The sequence below is a fragment of the Protopterus annectens genome, chromosome 4.part0 (genome assembly GCF_019279795.1).
Source record: "Protopterus annectens isolate FY-2018-M chromosome 4.part0, PAN1.0, whole genome shotgun sequence".
Taxonomy (NCBI): domain Eukaryota; kingdom Metazoa; phylum Chordata; order Ceratodontiformes; family Protopteridae; genus Protopterus; species Protopterus annectens.
The window spans coordinates 1,279,926,581-1,279,947,351 of record NC_056733.1 but is presented as its reverse complement, the minus strand read 5'-3'; the positions used below and the strand labels follow the sequence as shown (position 1 = coordinate 1,279,947,351).

The following is a 20,771-nucleotide window of genomic DNA, read 5'->3' as shown; positions in this document are numbered from 1 at the left end:
AGATATGCTAACAAACTAACAGTCCTTCTACTATTACAGAAAGTATGGCAATACAAACAGCAGGCCTGAGATCAAAATCACAAACTGCATTACTTCTTTCAATTGCTCAGCACTACTGACATAAAAATATGTGGCCTTCCATCTGCAGAAGACATACGGCACTGTACTCCAGGTGGACCCAAAGAAGTTAAGCAAGAGGTAAGGGCAATATCATCACAATCAACAGTAACACAAGGGGTAATACATTTACCCCTTATATGTGCATTAATGGTACTTTGAACAAGAATGTGACTGACAGATCCAAACTAAGCTTATAACTGTAGCAATCTTCAATTCCCCCACCAAAACAAGACATGTTGATACTGAATCCACTTATTCATTTCAATTGTTGCATTATACAACAGTATTCAATTGCTGAGATATCAAAATTTACCTGGAAGCTCCTTCTGGGACGTGCTTGCAGTCTTGGAAGGTGTTGAGCCCACATCCAGGACATGCTGTACTGCACTCTCTTGGGAACTGTCTGGATCTTTGAGAATGGCCAGAAACTCTTCATTTGGGGTTAGTGCTGGTTCCCTAGCAGCTCCTTGCCTCCTTGCAGATATTATTATGTCAGTGGTGCTGTGGCACACCTGTTCATATGTTCTGCCATGGCCACCCACAGCACTGACATCATGAACAATCTGCTGTCATATCTGCATCCTGTTGGCCATATCTCCCCATACCCTTTCAAGAAGAAAAGCACCATGTTGCCAAAACCCATCGACTATGACTTGATTTTCGGTATCATTGAAGGAGGGTTTCCCTAGATTACTATAAACCATCCATGTAGACCCCATGCTGCTTTTTACTGCAGATGTCAAAACTTTTGGAGTTCAGACATGGAAAGTCTACACAGATAGAATGTTATGGCCTGTTGCTGCTTTAATCAATTTGTATGTGCAAGAGGTTGAAGCCCATGCTATTGCTGCTCCCAACTGGCCTATCCCGAGAAGGAGAAGAGTTATCAGACCATGTTTTACTTATCACAACCTACATGATGTGGAAATTGTAGAGAACTACAGGGTGGAGAGGGGCATAAAACAAGAACTCTGCAATATCTGACGCCCTCAACTTAGAGCTAGAACCAACCAAGGGGTACCCATCCCAGTGGAGACTAAGTATGTGTACCCCTTAGAATATTAGCTACAGGTACCTTTTAGAGACCAACAGGGGACATGCTTGGAGTGTCAAAGGCATCAGCATCCAGGATCCTCCACCAATTCCTGGATGGTATGCTCCAACATTCCAGTGAGCACATATATTTCCTCCATAGTTCTGTGGACATAGCCAGAAAAAGCAACAGCTGTAGGAGGTAGCACACTACCCTGCAGTCCTGGGTGCCATATATTGCACTCATGTAGAAATGAAGACACCACATGGGAAATAGGATAGGCTCTACATTCATAGAAAGGGATATCGCTCTGTCAATTACCAAGCTGTGTGTAATGCCAAGGCAATCATCTTGAATGTGTCTGCTGGCAACCTTGGCAGTTACCAAGACTCACATATCTGGCACACCTCCCAACTGTACCAGATGTTTGATAGGGGTGCTATCCCATAGGGTCATCTACTGGGGGATACAGTATATGCATTGGAGCCATGGCTGATGAAATCTTCCAGAAATGCACACACAGCCACAGAAGAATTTCATAATGATGCACATGCTCAAAGCAGAAATATCATAGAACATGTGCTTGACCTGCTGAAGTGACGGTTCCAGACCCTAGATACATCCGGGGAGCCCTGCTGTACAATCCACGACATGTGCAGAAATCACAGTATGTGCCATGCTGCATAACATAATCCTGATTAAACAGCTGCAGCAGGATCAGCAAGGGGAAGTGGCACACATCCTACCACCAATGCCAAGGCTACCACAGCCATAGGCAGATGAGGAGACAAAAGAGGAAGCACCAGCTGCTGTGGGTGTAGGCAGACCTAGGTATGCTCAGTATGCCCTAGCATTGGCTAAGAGCCAATGCATAGCACACTCACTCATCACTTAGGGGCCTAAAACCTTCCTCCTACTCAGATACATATAGTAACATTGACGACAGGCACCTCACACAACCTTTACCTCCCCAAACATTGTCTGTGCACTGCTTGCATCAAACAGAGCCAGCCCTGGACTAACACTGTGGCAACTGCTGCATTTACAAGGTAAGTCCTGAACCTGGAGTGTATTGTTTAATAATATTAATGCATATTCTTGTATTTCATCAGTTGTTACAGTAAGCAAGTAAAAGGTAGGAGATTTGTACAAACATAATGTAATGTGACAGCAGAGACTTATATGGCTTATATGTGTCCATTAGTAAGCAGTAGGCCTCAGGCATCAAAGATTCAGAAAGTCATACCTCTTAACCTGGAAACATCAAATATCTGGACAAAGGCCCATCAAAAGTAGGTACAAGTGGCAAAAATCAGGACACTGATTAACAGAATTTGAGTTGAGGAGACCCTGGAGAGGTGGAGATATGCTTTAGAGATGAGAGGAATGAAGGTTAGCAGGGCTAAAACAGAATATATGTGTGTAAATGAGAGGGAGGGTAGAGGAATGGTGAGGATGCAGGGAGTAGAGTTGGTAAAGGTGGATGAGTTTAAGTACTTGGGATCAACAGTTCAGAGTAATGGTGAGTGTGGAAGAGAAGTGAAGAAGAGAGTACAGGCAGGGTGGAATGGGTGGAGAAGAGTGTCAGGAGTGATTTGTGACAGATGGGTACCAATAAGAGTGAAAGGGAAGGTCTACAAGAGGGTAGTGAGACCAGCTATGTTATATGGGTTGGAGACGGTAGCATTGTCGAAAAGGCAGGAGTCAGAGCTGGATGTGGCAGAGTTAAAGATGTTAAGATTTGCACTGGGTGTGACTAGGATGGACAGGATTAGGAATCAGTATATTAGAGGGTCAGCTCAGGTTGGACAGTTTGGAGACAAAGCAAGAGAGGCGAGATTGCGTTGGTTTGGACATGTGCTGAGGAGGGATGCTGGGTGTATTGTGTATTGGGAAAAGGATGCTAAGGATGGAGCTGCCAGGTAAGAGGAAAAGAGGAAGGCCTAAGATGAGGTTTATGGATGTGGTGAGAGAGGACATGCAGGTGGTTGGTGTGAAAGAGCATGATGCAGAGGACAGGAAGAAATGGAAACAGATGATCCACTGTGGTGACCCCTAACGGGAACAGCCGAAAGAAGATGATGATGATCATCATCATGTAACCCCACCCACTCCAATAGAATTGTGGGATACCAACATGAAGATTGAAGTCACTAAATAATAAATAATGGAAGACATTTGAATTTCAGACTTCAGATCCCTCAGAAAATATATAATAGTGCAAAACCTGTTATTCTAGCAACTGTCTGAGTTTACAGGAGCAATATTTAAAATCTGTCCCTGTTTTTGAACCTTTGTCCCACCAGTATTTTTGGCTTTGTCCAGATTTCTTTCTCTTAGAGATTGAGCGATATGACTACAAGTCACCTTTTTATACTAATTATTAAACTACATTATTGCCCAAGATAAACAAGAAGCTAAAAAATGTATACAACTGGTTTCCTCTTTTTGATCCTGTCCATCCTTTCTAATCGCAATCAGTCCAGCTCCAGATGCGATTTCTCCATTTCTGGAATGAACTGATGTAATTCCTATACCTCTAGAATTTCCAGTACCCAGACCAGTTTGAGCATGAGCTGAGCAACGGCCTCATAGCCATGATGGTTGATGAGGCGCTCAAACTCCTGGCCCATGATTGAAGCTATGCCATAAATGTCCCATCATAGTAAGATCGATCACATTCTTTTCTATGGCTGCCAAGACCCCATTGACACTGCCTTCCATAGTAGATGGGCACTAGCAGTCCATTTCTTATCCTAAATAAATAAGTCACAGTTGCAGAAACTTCGACAGCCTGTTGAGTTGAAAGTTTTTCCGAATAACAGTTCAGTCCCTCGCCCTGATGCATTCTATATCATTTCTAATGTTACATCACTTTGTTCTGTAGGGATTTAGTCTGGTTGGCAAGACAAAACAACCCAAACACTTCAATTTGTGGCAAGGCTACAGTTACCTTATTCCCTTCTTCCCCCCGATACTTGTCAGAAAACATGGGAGAGACAGCGGGTGTACATATCTGTTGGAGTTAAGCCTGGTACCATCTGAAGGAGAGCGGCTGACAACAACTAGCAACATCACCCAAGTTCTGAAATTCCCACCCCATGCTATTGACTGATAATAAACTGATAGCAGAACTGAGTCAGAAGACACACCTTTAGCTGTAGATGAAAGCATGGTGAAGGCACTGAGGGAGGTGCTATAATCTAAAAAGCCCTTTGTAGAACGAGCATGCTCTAAATAAAGACTATTTAATTCAAATAATAGTTGAAAATGTGCTAGTATAAAGACTGATTTACAAGCGCATGTATATAAAGGCAGACGTGATGGATCTTATGTATGCAATCATCTCAAGGACAAGATCAGAAGATAGTGTTCATAATGTGACTGGGAGAAATGCATGCAGTACAAAACTACTCAATGGTTTCCTAAGATATCTTGAAGTTCCTGAACAACAAATAAAATAACACCACAGTAAGCAAAACACAATTAAAGGAGGTACAACCCATATATTGTTTATTGTAATTGTTTATTATTTTCCTTGGTTACAGTGATTGTGATGGATTAGTGGTGCAGTGTGTGCGTTTTCTGCAAGTTTTACCTCTCTGCATGGATAGTGCAAATAAAACAATTTAGCAACGACAAAGAAACGATAATATAAACAACTTCTTTTCCTTTTGTCAGGAGCATTTGGTTTGCTATATTCTTGCTCTCTAACTGCAATATATCCTGCTGCAGTGTTACATTAACAAAAATATATAATCAAATGCAGTAAACACTGTATAATCAGAGACAGGGAATCCATCAATGTGCATACAAATATGATGGTACTCTCTGTAGGATAGTGAAAGAAAAGGAAAGAAAAAAAAGAAGAAAAAAAGCATCAAGTCTATCATTGTCATACAAACTGTTGTGATGTATTTTTGAATAAAGAAATAGAAATGGGAAGGCTGCCTTAGTTTGAATACACTGACTATAGGTTTACACCTGATTACAGTTACATTTCTATAAGCTGTTGATTGTTCTTGTGGTTTTATTATCCTTTCGTGTCTGAAGTCATTCCTTTAAATGCAAAGATAAAGACTATGCCACTTGTTCCCCAGTCCAAACTAATGTAAAGACCCACTTAAACACACACACACACACACACACACACACACACACGCACACACACGCACACACACACACACACACACACACACACACACACACACACACACACACACATGCAGTTTAAAAATAAAAAAATAAACTTTAACTGCTTGCTCTTTTGATATTGCACACTTCCTCTCCCCTGTTTGTAGTTTTCATATTAAATGGCACATGCTTTCTAATGTTGATAAATTAGTACAATATTTTCACAAGCCTTGGACAGATCAGTGGAGCGAGAAGTTATTTTCAAGATAATAAACTGCACAACAACATACGGAAGCTTAAATGCAAAAAAAAACAGATTTCTGAGCATTGGCTCATTTCTTCTTTACTATGTGGAAGATGTAACTTGCTTAAAAAAACACTTTTTTGTATCTTTTTATTCAGCTTCACTAAATCCTTAAAACTCTGCACACATACCCTCTCAATCACTAAGCAAAAAATCTGGACAAAGCCTGAAATAATGGTGCGCAAGAAATCTGGACAAAGCCTGAAATAATGGTGTGGGGACAAACGCCCAAAAACAGGGACAGCTTTTAAATATTGCTCTTATAGCAGAAAGTTGCTATAATAACAGGCTTTGTGTTAGCATGCATTTTCTGAAGATTATGAAGTCTGAAACACAAATGCATGTCACAAATTTTATGAAGAATAGATCAAAAATATGAGGCAAAATTGGGACGTTCTGGGAAATGTGGACTGTTGAGAGGTATGTCTGCACACATATTACAGTTAGATATACAATTAAAATGAAACAAATTCCAGAATATGATGTTTAAACATATAAAAACAGGTTGCTATATTTGAAAAAGGATCTAAAACAGGTGTAAACATCTGCCTCAGCCTAGTTACCCTGTGAAGGCATATTTCGCACGTTACACTAAAACAAGAACACTTCTTGGGCACTTATGAATTAACCGCAGAGCTCTAGGCCAATATTTTACTTCTTGACACTAATTGGATCTAGTCCAAAAATATCACAGGAAAAGTGTGTTAAGGATATCTTCCTGAAACAACTGTGAAAAGAAATAAAAGTGAGGCTACCGCTGGACTGTTTTAAAAAGGTATAACTAAAACATATTTCTTTAAGATAGTAAATATGTCCAACATGTTTGTTACCTATGTGCTAATAATAAATTGTGGGGCAAACATAATAAAGAGTACAACTTTCCAATCCATCTGTTTATACAAGGAAACTGCAGTTATACAATTTCCTTAGGATACGCACTTGATAAAACATAAACATCTAAACATGTTTAAAATAATGTCTACAATATAGGACTGTATAAAATGTGCTGTAATGGCTCTGTACATTTTCTACTTGTCACAGACAAACGGTCGATGGGGAGGTTTTTAATATTAAGTGGGCTTAAGGAGCAGCAGCATGCAGTTTAAGTATAAAACAGAAATGTCTGCATATAATGAAGGGTTTTTGTCCCCCAGTGATCAGCAGTTGCCCTATTGCTACGTTCTCCAGCCACTCTTAAACAACATTATTGGAATATACAGTCTGGCTGAGCAATCAGGGGGCCTATCTGTAAAAGAAATTAATTTATGAACTACACTAGTGCAGTGCAGTAATGCAAATGTACAGATTCATTACAAAATATGAAAGTTTAACTCCACCTTAGATTCACCACTAGTGATCAAATAAATGCTAAAAGAGGAGGAGGAAAATTGCAGCAAGAAAGAAAAATAAATAAGACGAGGGAAGAAAGGCATGATGTTTCAAAGAACAAAATGATTGCAGAAGTTTTTGTTGTCAGTATGAAATGGCATACCATTGTGAAGCAGTTTTTATGAGTGCACTTCAATTTAGCACATAAACCAACCTATCTGTCACAGTGCAGTACATGCCTCAGCTGAACACGTGTGGGGAATGAACCTTCCTAAAGTATATTTTGCTACTAAAAAGTGTTATGACAAATGCCTTAGTGTTCATAAAGATCTTCATTACTTACATAAATTGCTTAATGCAGTTAGGTCGATTTACACAATAGTGTTAACTGAGAAGATGAGATTCAGCTATGGACAAAATGAGAAAGACCTCATTATTGGCTAACACTAAAGCTGATGGGGTAGACTTTTCCTTGGTGGAGCATGCATTTCACTGGCAAAGGCATCTCCCTACACTCACACCCATTCACATTCACAGACACCCGTGCACACACATGCATACTCCTCAACATTCCCATACATACAAACACATCCACCCAACAACAAACAAGCCCCTGACTATCTGATCACACTTATGGACACACTCAAACATTTACCCACTTCAACGCTCCAACACACACACACACACACACACACACACACACACACACACACACACACACACACACACACACACACACACACATTAAGATTCTTGACAATCCAGGCTGAGACACAGATATGCATACAAGCACATATTCATCTAGCTTCATACATGCCCCTGCAAACATGCACATGCACACACAAATACAAACACACACGCATGTTCACATACATACACACACACACTAAATCATCCCACCCCAACCCTACATCTTCACAGGATGTATATGTACCGCAATTACTTCCATGGGAGTGAATGGATGACTGACACATACCTCTCAAATTCTAAGAGCAAGAAATCTGGAAAAAGCCATAAATAATGGTGGGACAATGCCCAAAACAAAGGACACTTGTTAAGTATTGCTCTTACAAACTTTGAAAGTTGAAAGAATAACATGTTTTGCATCAGTATGAATTTTCTGAAGGTTATGAAGTCTATAACTGAAATGGTTGCCATTATTTTCTGAATTCAGTCTTCCATGATTTGTCAATGGTTTGCCAGAAAAAACACAATTTTATGAGAAACAGATCAAAAATATGTGGCAAAAATCTGGACATTCTGCAAAAATCTATGCTGATGGAGTGGATCCTACTTGCAGTGATGATGACACTTTGTGTTGCCCCTTTTGTGCTGACATTTTTCAGATCCCGGTTATGCTGGAGTGTGGCAACAGCTTCTGCTTGGAGGGTGTGGAGAACTTTTGGGACACTAATGAGATCCCTGCTGTCCATGGTCTATGAAGAAGTGCACAGAAAAGAAGCTCTCCATTACTTTGGCACAGCTTAAAACGGTATTTGATGCCCAGGGTGTCAAATATACTTGTGAACTCCAGCGATTTGTTTTTGGGACACTCAGACACTGTTATTTGGGGTCTATATTATAAAACCGAAAACCCATTTAAGCGAATACCACAACAGTGGCACATATAGCCCAAACTGCAAATACGCCAAACCCCCTAAACCATGAAATTTAAAATTTAGAATCGTCATAGTCGGCCAACCCCACCGTGTGCTACATACTACATACCCAAACATAATAAATAAAACACATACATACACTAACCAAACCCTACTTCTATCCCTACACTAAACCTTACATACATTACCATCTATGCACTTACCTTAACCCACACCCTAACCCTAAGGTCCTTAACTATCGCACACTTTCCCTACAGATATATACCCAAACAAAACAAATAATCCACACACATACATTTAACAAAACCCTACATCTAACCCTACACTAAACCTTACATACATTACCTATCTATGCAATTACCTTAACCCGCACCCTAACCCTAAGGTTCGTAACTATTACACACTTACCTTACAGAGCTATACAGTAGATGGGCCAACCATGACAATTTGACATTTCGAGATTCGCAGTTTTGGATGTTCGCTGTTACCGTAGTTCACGAAATATGTGTTGCCCTTTTCCGAGTCACTGAAAAAGGATCTTGGGGCTTCTAATAAAGACCCGTTATTTGGACCAGTCTGGATGAGGACAATCCTCTCACTGGGTGTACCAACATCACATGGGCTGAAGAAACACTGCTTGATGAGAACAAGCAGGAGGTAATAAATCACTTACAGAAACAACAGCCAGTAGTTAGGATTTTATTTTCAACCAGTAGGAAAGGGGTTAACTTTTACAGCATTGAAAGCGGTAGTCAGTGCCATCCTATTTTTTATACACCTTATCTTTGTAATATTAGCATTTAAATGTTTAAAAATGTATTATAATAAGACAGATTTCATCACATTACTTTAATCTTCTGTAGTGAGTCTTGCAAATGATTTGCTATTGAGTAAACATCTCTAACAAGTAATTACCCTGAGGCTGCATTTATCAGCATATTGTCCTGTCAACAAGAAGTGAAACACCACATCTTCCCTGCAGGGCAAAGACTTCTAAATCTCAAAAATGTTATACATTTTACTTTAAATCTCTTGCAGTGTTAGTTGGAGCTATCTCTAACTCCAGCAGTTATTCAGGCACTGTCTCATAAAGTTTAAAAAAAAAAATGGGAATTGAAGGGGCCACTCAGAAATTTGTGGCACCCCATTATTTTGCCCTCAAAACCAGTAAATACCAAGGAATTTGGTATGGTTGAGAGGTATGCACACAGTCATACTTCTCAAAAGTACTGATGGTCAATGCATGCCCTCAGTTTAGCACCATATATTTTGTACTAGAAAAGCAGTGAAGAAAGAAGTTAGAAAGTAATGAGACACATTGCAGTTTCTAACTTCACAACCCTCACATGTTCAAACAAGCAGGATACAAAACAAGGAGGGTATCAACAGCAACATATCCTTGTTTATGCCATAACAGCAACTCACCTTTGATTATACCAAAACAACAGTCTATGCTTGTATGTGCCATAACAGTAACTCAGATTTGTTTCCCTCCTCAACAGAACAGTTGTACCCTTGTATGTGACATAAGAGTAAATCACATTTGCTCACCCACCCCCACTAAAGAATAGTCTATTCTTGTTTGTGCTGCCCAACCTGGCCTTCAGTTGTTGGCAAATGCATATCATATTATTGCCAGTTAATATCCTCACACATTTTAAGGCCAATGATATAGCATGGCTTACAGACTGCATGTCTCAGAGTACTGGGCAGATAACTGATGAATGACCAGGAAACAAAGAAAATTAAGACAGGTACTGTAAATATGTAAGTGAAAATCATAACAGGTTATGTGATCACTAAGTACACTTACATCAAAATATAATAACACATGTGAAAACAACTGTTCTATGGTTTGATATCAATGCACATTCTGTTGTAGTTGGTTCTGTGAAGAATAATATCAGTTCTTTAGTGCAAAGCTGTTTCTGTGGCAAAGACAGATAAGGCACTCATCCTGTTTTCTGAAGGTGCACTGGAATGAGGTTGAAATGCAGATCTATATCGACATACCTCATGTGTTCTAACATTTTCTACTATGTATATGTCATAGATTGCTTTCCTCATTTCAAATATTTCTCCTTTTTTATTTATTTTCTTTTCTTTTATAATAAATAATAATGCAAACCTGACAGAGAAAGCACAATCTGCCAACATATCAAGAAGAGGTTGGATGTTAATGAACAGAGCCTATTGTGCACTGCTTACTTGCATTTTCAGACTTGACAGACCTAAAGTGAGTCTAACCTGACACACCCATCTGTTCTAAGCAATCAAAATTGCCATCCCTCTAACCTGACATACCCACCTGATGTAAGCAATCACAGCTGCCATCAGTCTAACCTGACACATGCACCTGATGTTAAAAATCACAGTTTCCATCCCATAAACACAAACATCGAGGGAGTGCTTACAAAATGTGAACCTCCATACAGGGATCCAGCTTTCTGTGATTCAGCATTTCTAATGAGTTCAGACCTCATCTGCATCTTCACCATTTTGACAGCCCTGAATCTACATGAAAATTTACACAAAAAGGAAACTGTGTAGCTAGGGAAACTGTAGGGGAGTCGAATGTTGAGCACAGAATGGATATTACATTTGCTGCTGACCTGTTGCTCTATCAATTTTCTTAGTTTGTAAGAGCAATAGTTTCAAAATTGATACCATTTCTGCCCCCCCCCACGCATTATTTCTGGATTTGTCCAGATGTCTTGCTCTAAGTGGTTCAGAGATCTGCATGACTTATGGTGTACTGTTCCTTGGTGGGGTGTGGCAGCAGAGCTGCATTCCCACAAACCTGGTGTTTGATCAATTTTCTAAGTTTGTAAGAGCACTATTTAGAAAGTGTCTCTATTTCTGGTCCTCTTCCCACCCGTTATTTATGGCATTCTCCAGATGCCTTGCCCTAAGAGGTTGAGAGGTCTGAATGACTTACAATATGTACAGTTCATTTTGGGGGGAGTGAGAGCAGAGCTGCATTCTACAAACCCAGTGTTCATCAATTTTTTAAGTTTGTAAGAGCAATATTTTAAAAGTGTACTTCTTTCTGGACCATTCCCCACCCCATTACTGATGGCTTTCTCCAGATGTCTTGGTCTAAGAGGTTGAGAGGTATGCCCTGCAATGCTGTTCCATGCATACCTCTCAACTGTCCAGATAGACTTTTGCCTCATATCTTTGTATTGTTCTTCATAAAACTTGTGATTTTCTGGCAATCACTGGGATGATCTGAAGATCGAAGTCAGTAAATAATTACATGCATTTGAGTTTCACACTTTAAATCCGTCGTAAAATGCATGTTAACAGAAACCCTGTTCTAGCAGCTTTAATTTTTGTGAACAATATTTAAAATTTGTCCCTATGTTTTTTTGTTTGTGCCTTTTACCGCCCCATTTTGTCAGGCTTTGTCGAGGCATTTTAGGTGTAAGAGGTTGAGAGGCATAGTTCCATGGCTGTATTCGAAAAATTTTTGAATACAGACGGAATAGCAGCATGGAGCCTACATGGTTACTTCCTACCATGATAAATCATTCCAGCCTCTTTCCCTGCTTCATTTGCATAAGTAGTTGATTAACATGCCATGATGTTTACATGGTTTCCTCAGGGGTGTGTGCTGCTACATGGTGCTTACTGAATTTAAATTTTCCTCTGCAAGTGACATTGGAAAAAAACGTGTAAGCCTTATTGAATTCTCCCCAAGATCTTTGAACCATAAAACAGGCTTAATGCTGAAGCACTGATGCTGAAGCATTATCATGTGATCAAGCTGGCGCTGTTCCTTGCAGATGCCAATCAGTCTGGGACTGGGGCAGTAATAATGCAAAAGAATAAACCAGATACAAAAGGAGCAGCAAAGTTTACTGATGCATAGACTGAAAAATATATGCTAGCTACTTTGTATAATAAGGGAACATTCATCACCACGTATATAGGATATAAGTGTTACTAGGCACAAATCATAAAATCCTGCAAAATATCGTTAGAAAATCTTAACATACTAAACAGAATGTAATTTAAGCTACAGAAGTAATGTAACACTGAAATATATATCGGAAAAGCTAATTTGTATTGCAAATATTCTGAGTAGAGTTTATCTGAAAGAGCAAACAGATTTGCTGACTAATATTTAGAGATGTGATTATACCGTGACTACATATGTCAGATGCAAAGGGAAAGGAATTTAAAAAGTGCACACAAGAAGTTAAAGAAATGCAGTTCTATAAAAATATGGTTACAAGAGGATGGCCAGATAAATTAGTTAACAGTGCATAAAACCATACAATTGTATAACCCCCACTGGGGTGAAATTAGTTGTATTCACTGACTGCTGTTTAAGCCAGACGACACTGAATCCACTAAGAGACTCAATGATACAGGAAATGCGCAAGCCTCACTTGGGAATTATAAATTATTAGAGAAGAGAGGATGTGATATAATTAATGGATTGGGTTCTTATTAATACTGACACTTTGCAAAGCAAATGCTATTTCAGAAAGAAAAGCACATTACAAAATTTGATGTTGCACATTTAAAGGATTTTTGAAGTGGGATTCCCCACACTCCTACCGCTTATGTATATATTAAGTTCAAGATCACAGTTCCTTAGAGTAGTGGGGATTCGGTGAAATGTCATAATTTAAGCCACAGCATGCATTTTCCAATTAATTTGCAACTGCTTTTCTGTAATTCCAATTATTAAAAAAAGTACAGCCCACAGTCTTTCAGTAAGCACCCAGTTTACTGTCCTGGAAGGTCAGGCCAAATTAAGAAAATAAGTTAGGAAGTGTGTGATATGTATAACAATCAGAATCCTCCATACAAAACAATTCCTCATATCTTCCTAGGTAGTTACTAGGTATGCAGTTCGGAAAACTGTAGAGGATTCCAGCACAATTTCCCAATTACCTCAGAGTACTGTTTGGTTAAGTAACTTGCTTAGAGTCACATATTAGCAAATATGGAAGCAAACTATGGATTATTAAAATAGCTTGTTACTAGCTTAAAGCCATACTGTGGTGGTGGTGCTGCGGTAGCGTTGTTGCCTCACAGTTAGACATTGTCCATTCGATTCTCAGTTAGAGCGTCTTCTGTGTATCGACATACATGAATGGGCATTCCTTCATTGAAGGTTGCGCGTTAGGCCCGGTGAGCCAGTATGTAAAAATCTACTGCCAATCATTAGCGGACCGGTGTTCCGCTGTGACGACCCCTAACCGGGAAAAGCCAAAAGACACAACAACTAGCTTAAAGCCATAATCCTCCTTGTTAATTGCCATAAATACTTAAACATCATGGAATAAATGTTTGCACAGATTTGTTTGCTGTAAAAGAATATTACTATTTTATACGTGCAGAATAGTATTTAAAATGTTTAAAAGCAGTAAAAACATAAGGAAGCACAAGGATAATGTATATTAATTTATAGGTTCATAGGCAAGTACTAGGTTAGCTGCTTTTGGGGGTTATTTTAAGCCTATCAAATTTCTCTTTCAAAGGTGAGTATCAAATCCTGCACCTTGTGTCTGCAAAGTAAACACCTTAACCATTATATGAACCGCCCAACCCATAAAGCTTTTTAATTTGCAAACCAGGAGTTTAAAAACATTATAGACACAACTCAGTTTGGATGCAATGCTACTAATTCAATATGATCTGCAGTATTATAAATTTATTGGCCATCCCACTGTATTCCATAGATCTCTAACACTAAGTGCCTACCTCCATCCAGTCTATCTTGCTCTTTTAAAATTAGTGTCTTCTCCTTAGATTGCTAAAGCTTGAGTTACTCACTCTTTCATATCTAACTGCTTAGTGCAGACTGTAGCACTTAGCATATTAACCCATTTTTCCATTTCACCTTTAAAATTTGCAAAATCTGGTACAAGGCAACCAGCACATGCAAAGCCCACATTCTGCCTCTCAGTAGGCATCTTGGGATTAGTGTTTCTGTTTTGCTCCTGATGAAAGAAGGAGCATAGGAACATTATTTCCTGGTGACTGCTGACCACCAGAAAACCTGATAACTGCTTCATAGCTGTCAGCTTAGAATTTCTGCTTATATTTTGCTCCTGGCGAAAAAAGAAGCAGAGGGCAATGATTTCTGACCGTCTATGATTGGGCAGTGAATATCTATGTGGGACCTTCTTGATTGGTCTGGTTGCTATCAAAGGCATCTACTAGGAAAAGGCTACAACAAGCCTACAGACCCCTGCAACATCTAGGACAAGACTATTGATCACCAAAGAGCCTGTGGCCTGCTTCTTATCTTGGGATTGGTGCTAATAGTTTGCTTCTGGTGAGAGAAGAAGCACAGGGGCATTGTATCCCAGCAGTGTGAAGCTGTGGTGAGACCAGCACTAGCATCAGCCAGGCAATAGCCTATTTGGTGAATCCCCAATATTCATCGTACTTGAGAAATCAAATTATTTATTTTCAGTAAGTACTGATTAGCTACTGTGTAACCTAACATCGGAATATCTCCCTAAATACTACATCCATAAATCATCAGGGTCTACTTTTGTAGTTTCCCCCAAGTGTTTGTCAGTGCCCTGTATAGATGCAGGCACCTTAAGTTGAAAATTTTCCAGTAAAAGCACCCTTGAAATTTCACCAGTATTTAGTTGCATACAGGGTTAACCAGTTTGCAGTGACAAGCACTGCCCTTAAGGTGCAAACCAGATACTCCTGATATTAATTAATATTCTCAATGCAACTGTCTAATCATCAACAAGGGCCTGTTCCCACATATATGAGCTCCCCACTATCTCTGTTACCAACTTGGTGGATATAGGCTTCCTGAGGCACTGTAGAAATTGTCTCATGTTTACTGACAACCAGTTATTTCTCAAACAAACTGATATGGTATGCAAGAGCTGTATTTACACAAATTAATTGGAGGTAGAGCTCTCACATAAAAGCACTCCTAATGTGAATCAGGTTGTTAGTAGTACACATGCTGCACCCATCACACAGTACAAAGCAGGCACATAGACCCACATATGCTGAGACACTTAACTGTAACTTTCTTAAACTCAAAATACCCCCTAAATGAAACACACATAAAAATGCCTTCAGCAGCCCCAAATGCAATCTTTGCAAACAAGACCTGCATCAACATATACAGCCAAATCTCTCAGATCCTCTACTTCTAAGTCTATAAGACAAGCCACCACACAACCCAACATTCTGGTCATTGGAGTCTCCTTTGTGAGACACACTGAAGTCCCTCTCACCAGGCTAAATAAGGAAAATGTCTTGCTCAGGTGCTTATCAGGGGCCAGGATCTATTGCATTATGCACACACTCAGGTCATTGGACAGCAAGTACCAGTATAACCCAGCCAGAGGCCCCCAACATTGGCCTTCACATCACTGAAGTATATACCAAACAGGAGGGGTTCAAACACTGAGCCCTGTGGAACACCACTAGCAACAGGCTTCTTATCAGAAGTGGATTCATTTATCTGGACAACATGTGCCCTGTCATTGAGCCAGTTGGTTAGCCTTCTGATGATGTGGGAGTGTATGACTGCTCTGTAAGTTTATCTATGATCCCCGAGTGGTGGTTTGTGTCAAAATCTTTGGCCAGGTCTAGATTAGTAGTGTGTACTGCTTTATCCTCATCCCTTCCCTGGTGACTTTCTTGAAAAAGTCAACCAGACTGAGTAGGCAAGACCTCTCTTTGACAAAGCCAGATTGGGTTTGGTCCAGTTTTTTCAAGAGTTCCTTGGTCATTATTGATCAGGTCCATGTTAGTTCTCTCCAAGGCTTTTCAGATAAGACTGGTCAAACTTATGTGTCTGTAGCTCCTTGGGTCAGCTGATGGGCCCCTTTTGTGGAGAGGGATGACTGCTGCAGTCCTCCATTCTTCTGGGACAAAGCCCATCTGGAGGCTGTGGTTAGATAGAATTTCAAGTGTCCCTGACAGATTCTATTTTAAGCTATTTAAGAAGCATCCTGGAGTGTTATCAGGACCCATGGAGGCTGTGTTTTTGGCTTTAGATACTGCTGTAAGGACCTCTTCCCTCATAATGACTGGCAGGGGGATGGTTGCAGGTTTTTCTTTGGGTGTGGTAGAAGGTGATGGGGGAAGAAGTTTGAACTGAATTTGTCAGCCAGCAGGATTGCTATAATTTCAGGCTAGGTGTAAGTGTTGCCATTCATGATTAATTCAGCACATTACTGAACATTTTCCCTGAGGTTACAAACATAATTAAAAAAGCTTCATAGTTATCTTTCACCTGGGAGACCATCTTTGCCTCATAGTTGGCTTTGGCAGATTTGACAGCTCTCTAATTTGTTTGTTTAGACTGGTGAGTGTCTTTTTGCAAAGATTTGTTTGTTCCATCTTGGCTTTGAAAAGGATTTTTTTTTTCTTTTTTTGAATAGCTTATTTATTCTAGGGGTCCACCAGGGTGGTTTATTTATTTTTGGAAGCACCTATCCTTTATATCAGTTCCTTGTTAGATGAGAAGGAGTAGGGGAGAGTCATTTATAGGTCTAGGTTAGAGTGTTTAGTAGTATATTATGCAACTCCCCCCCATTAATATTCAAAAACGTGCACGCTGGTTGGTCAGCCTGCATGTTGTAAATCAGAGTTATAGTAATGGAAAAAGGTCCAGTCGCCCGGACGTTTTCCATTACTATAACTTTTTTTTCACGCTGTTTCGCTATGTTAAATGAGTTTAACATAGTGATAAACAAAGTTAAAAACCACAAACTCAGAAAAAGAAATAAAACGGAGGCTAAACAAATAACGCCAGTCAGATGAATCCAAAACTTTTACTTAGTTAGCGCTTTCATGCAGGACACTGCCTGCACTTCTTCAGACAAAGTAAAATAAAGCACTTTACATTTTTATATAATACAAAATGTTTAAGCCAAACCCACAGTTAATTGGGTAATTAATTAATTTATCCAATTAAGTTGGATGTTATTTTTAAAAGCCAAATTTTGTGTGGTTGCTGCATTGTTGACTTAATTGGATAAATTAATTAATTACCCAATTAATTGTGGGTTTGGCTTAAGCATTTTGTATTATATAAAAATGTAAAGTGCTTTATTTTACTTTGTCTGAAGAAGTGCAGGCAGTGTTCTGCATGAAAGCGCTAACTAAGTAAAAGTTTTGGATTCATCTGACTGGCGTTATGAGTTTAACATAGTGAGACAGCGTTTAAAAAAGCAACTGAGATTCTCTGTTGCTTTTTTAAAGCTGTCTTGCTATGTTAAACTCCTTTAACATAGCGAGACAGTCTGTAAAAAGCAACGGAGATCTTGCTTTCTCCGTTGCTTTTTTTAAAACTGTCTCGCTATGTTAAATGGGTTTAACATACCGAGACAGCTTTAAAAAAAGCAACGGAGATTCTCCGTTGCTTTTTTTAAAGCTGTCTCACTATATTAAACCCATTTAACATAGTGAAAACAGTTTGTAAAAAGCAACGGAGATCTTGCTTTCTCGGTTGCTTTTGCCCACAGTTCTGATGTACTGCATAGGCATACGCATGCGCAGTACATCAGAACTGCCGCAGAATACCAGACAGCTGCGGAACGGCAGCAAGGAGGCATTATACAATGCCATTATTTAAGAAAAGTAATTATTTTTTTTCTTAAATAATGTCATTATAATAATAACCCACTTCTGGGTGTGGGTAATGCTGGATTTACCCACGGTCGGCTTTGTTTGGCCACTCGGGCTTCACCCTCATGACAAACCACGCCAACCGTGGGTAAATCCAGCATTACCCACACCCAGGCGTGGGTTATTGCTATAGTATTAGATGAGCTGCAGTGGTACTACCCTCTGCACAAGCTGGCAGCCCTTTGAGCAGCTATAAATAGTAGGAGACTATGGAGACCGTTTCCAATAGAGGATTTTAAACTGGAAAGCTTTGCTTATATACAAAGAACAAATAGCTGCATTTGCACAACGGGCAAATGAGAGGCTTTGATACCAGCATGCCAAGTGCCCATGCCTTTTAGTTATGTCAGTTTCAGTAAAGGGTTCTAGATATAAACATCATCTTTGCCTCCTTCTCATCACTCAACAGGGCAATTTCTATAATCAAATAAAATATTTGCTATGTTAGCGCATACAGTTTCCAAATACTTTACTGTACTATTAAGCATACTTCACTAAAACAGGATTTCAATATAGGCAAATGTCAGCAGGTTTCTGTCTTTGGGCCCTCTTTTGGCACATTATTTTTAATATCACTTTAAGTATTATAAAGAATGCAAACATGCTCATAATGTAGACAATATTATACTATTTACAGCAGGCCTCAGTTTAAAATTATTGGCCCTGATTTTACAATAAAATTTACATACAGTAGAAAGAGGGGTTGAAGCACATGCTTCAAAGCTCATTGCTGGTACAGCCAAACTAGACAACTGCAAGGAAATAGATGGTGTGGTACCTACTAAATTTAGAGTTAAATATGGTAAACATCTAGGTTATTAACAAACTCTGAATTTATTTTATACAGCACTTTTAATCTTTAATTGGGACCACAAAAATTTGCTCATCCTATTAACTTTTTATAACTTTTTATCAGTCTTAGGTGAACCACTGTCCCTTCACCCAGTAGGAATACATAATCCAAATGAATATAATGGTTCTGTTAGCAAGTAATTCTACTGTTTAACCCTTGTTATATGATAACCCCACAGCAGGTAAGGCTAACAGCACTACCAGACACTGTCAAAACTATACAATCTGTTCTTAGAAATCTTCCAAATGACAAAGGATCAAATCCTGACAAGGCTATTGGTCAACTTCCATGCAACATTTATTTAGAGTATTCGGCTTTCATTAGCAAAAACATTCATGGTATCCTCAGAAAGGCAAGATTAATACTTTTCCTACTTCACAGGCAATTTATTTTTTTGGAAAAGTGGCTGGTGCACAAATTAACAACTAACATTATATCTTAAATATTTTTTCAGCATTCCAAAACTCTTATTCACTACTGCAATAAAGATTACAGAGCTTAAAAATGGAAAGTAAAATTGACTAACTTGGTTAGTCTGACGTCATTTTTCTTTAACATGTATGTTACTTTACAGTGGTATTCTAGTTTTGTCTATATCACTGGTTTTGTCTATATGCTTGAAGAAAAGATGTTTCATAATAACTTCCTTCCTTTATTCTCATGTTTATCACCCTGCTTACACAGCATTTGATTTCTGACAAAGCCTCTCACCATCTACATGGTCAGTTATTTATGTTTTCCAAAGCCTATATCTACAGAAATAATTTATTTTTAATAGTAATAATGTTCAAATCCGTTAGGCAAACTATACCATCTATTGTTTTCTACACTATTAAGCTATTATTTATGTTCTAATTTTGTGACCAAAATGTACATAATAAAGATGAGAGAGATCATGATGGAGAAAAAATAAATTACATGTTATATTTTAAGGCCAATACATTTGGTAAAATATGCCCATTATAACTTATTACCAGAAGGAGGACAGAAATGTACAAGATGTCAAAAGAGGCAAATTGCAAAAGTTTTTAAAGTCTGTAATATTTTAAGTTACCAGTCATAAAACTACAAGAGGAGTTCATATTCCAAAGATCAGATTGTAATGTAGCTAAAAGAGTACCTGAATAATCTTCTGTCTACTTGGCCAAATTATTTATATTCTAATGTTTAGATTTTTTATGACAGTTCACATATTTGTATGTATCTTCTGCAAACTCTGCACTTTCATAAAGTAGGTGTTTAGACTAATAAAAATTTTAGGAAAAATAGTATTAATATGTGTCAGTTTTAGAGAAAAAAAACACTTATTCCACTAAAGCAAATCCTGAGTGACAGGTACACAGGATTTAAAAATATGGCCACTCTTTTCACAAGAATAACAAATATAAAACTATTAACAGTATATGACAATGTTAACATGTCAGAAAGTACATTCTAGGAATAGACAATGTCTAAATGAATTCAATCTTTCAACAACAAACAACAAAAAATGGGGAAAAATGCCTGAATCTATTGTTCTGGCTGTGCTTCTCAAACATTTTGGAAATATAGAGTATATTTTAGTGTATTTGTTAATACTGTATTTGCCTTAATATTGCTACAACTCAAGTGCTCTAGGTTGCACTGCATTTGAATTGTTTTAATGCTATTTTAGCTGCTTTTCTGTATATATAGACTTTTCTGCATATGTAGACTAGCTACTTATTCTACTGTATTACTGCCTCTTAAATCGTTTATCAG

At 38.7% G+C, this 20,771-nt stretch overlaps 1 protein-coding gene across 2 annotated transcripts in view; it reads right to left on the bottom strand.

Annotated features, from left to right (window-relative positions):
* FSTL4 (follistatin like 4) overlaps window positions 1-20,771 on the bottom strand; it is a 3,154,652-nt gene that overhangs the window by 1,419,919 nt on the left and 1,713,962 nt on the right. The window lies entirely within an intron of this gene.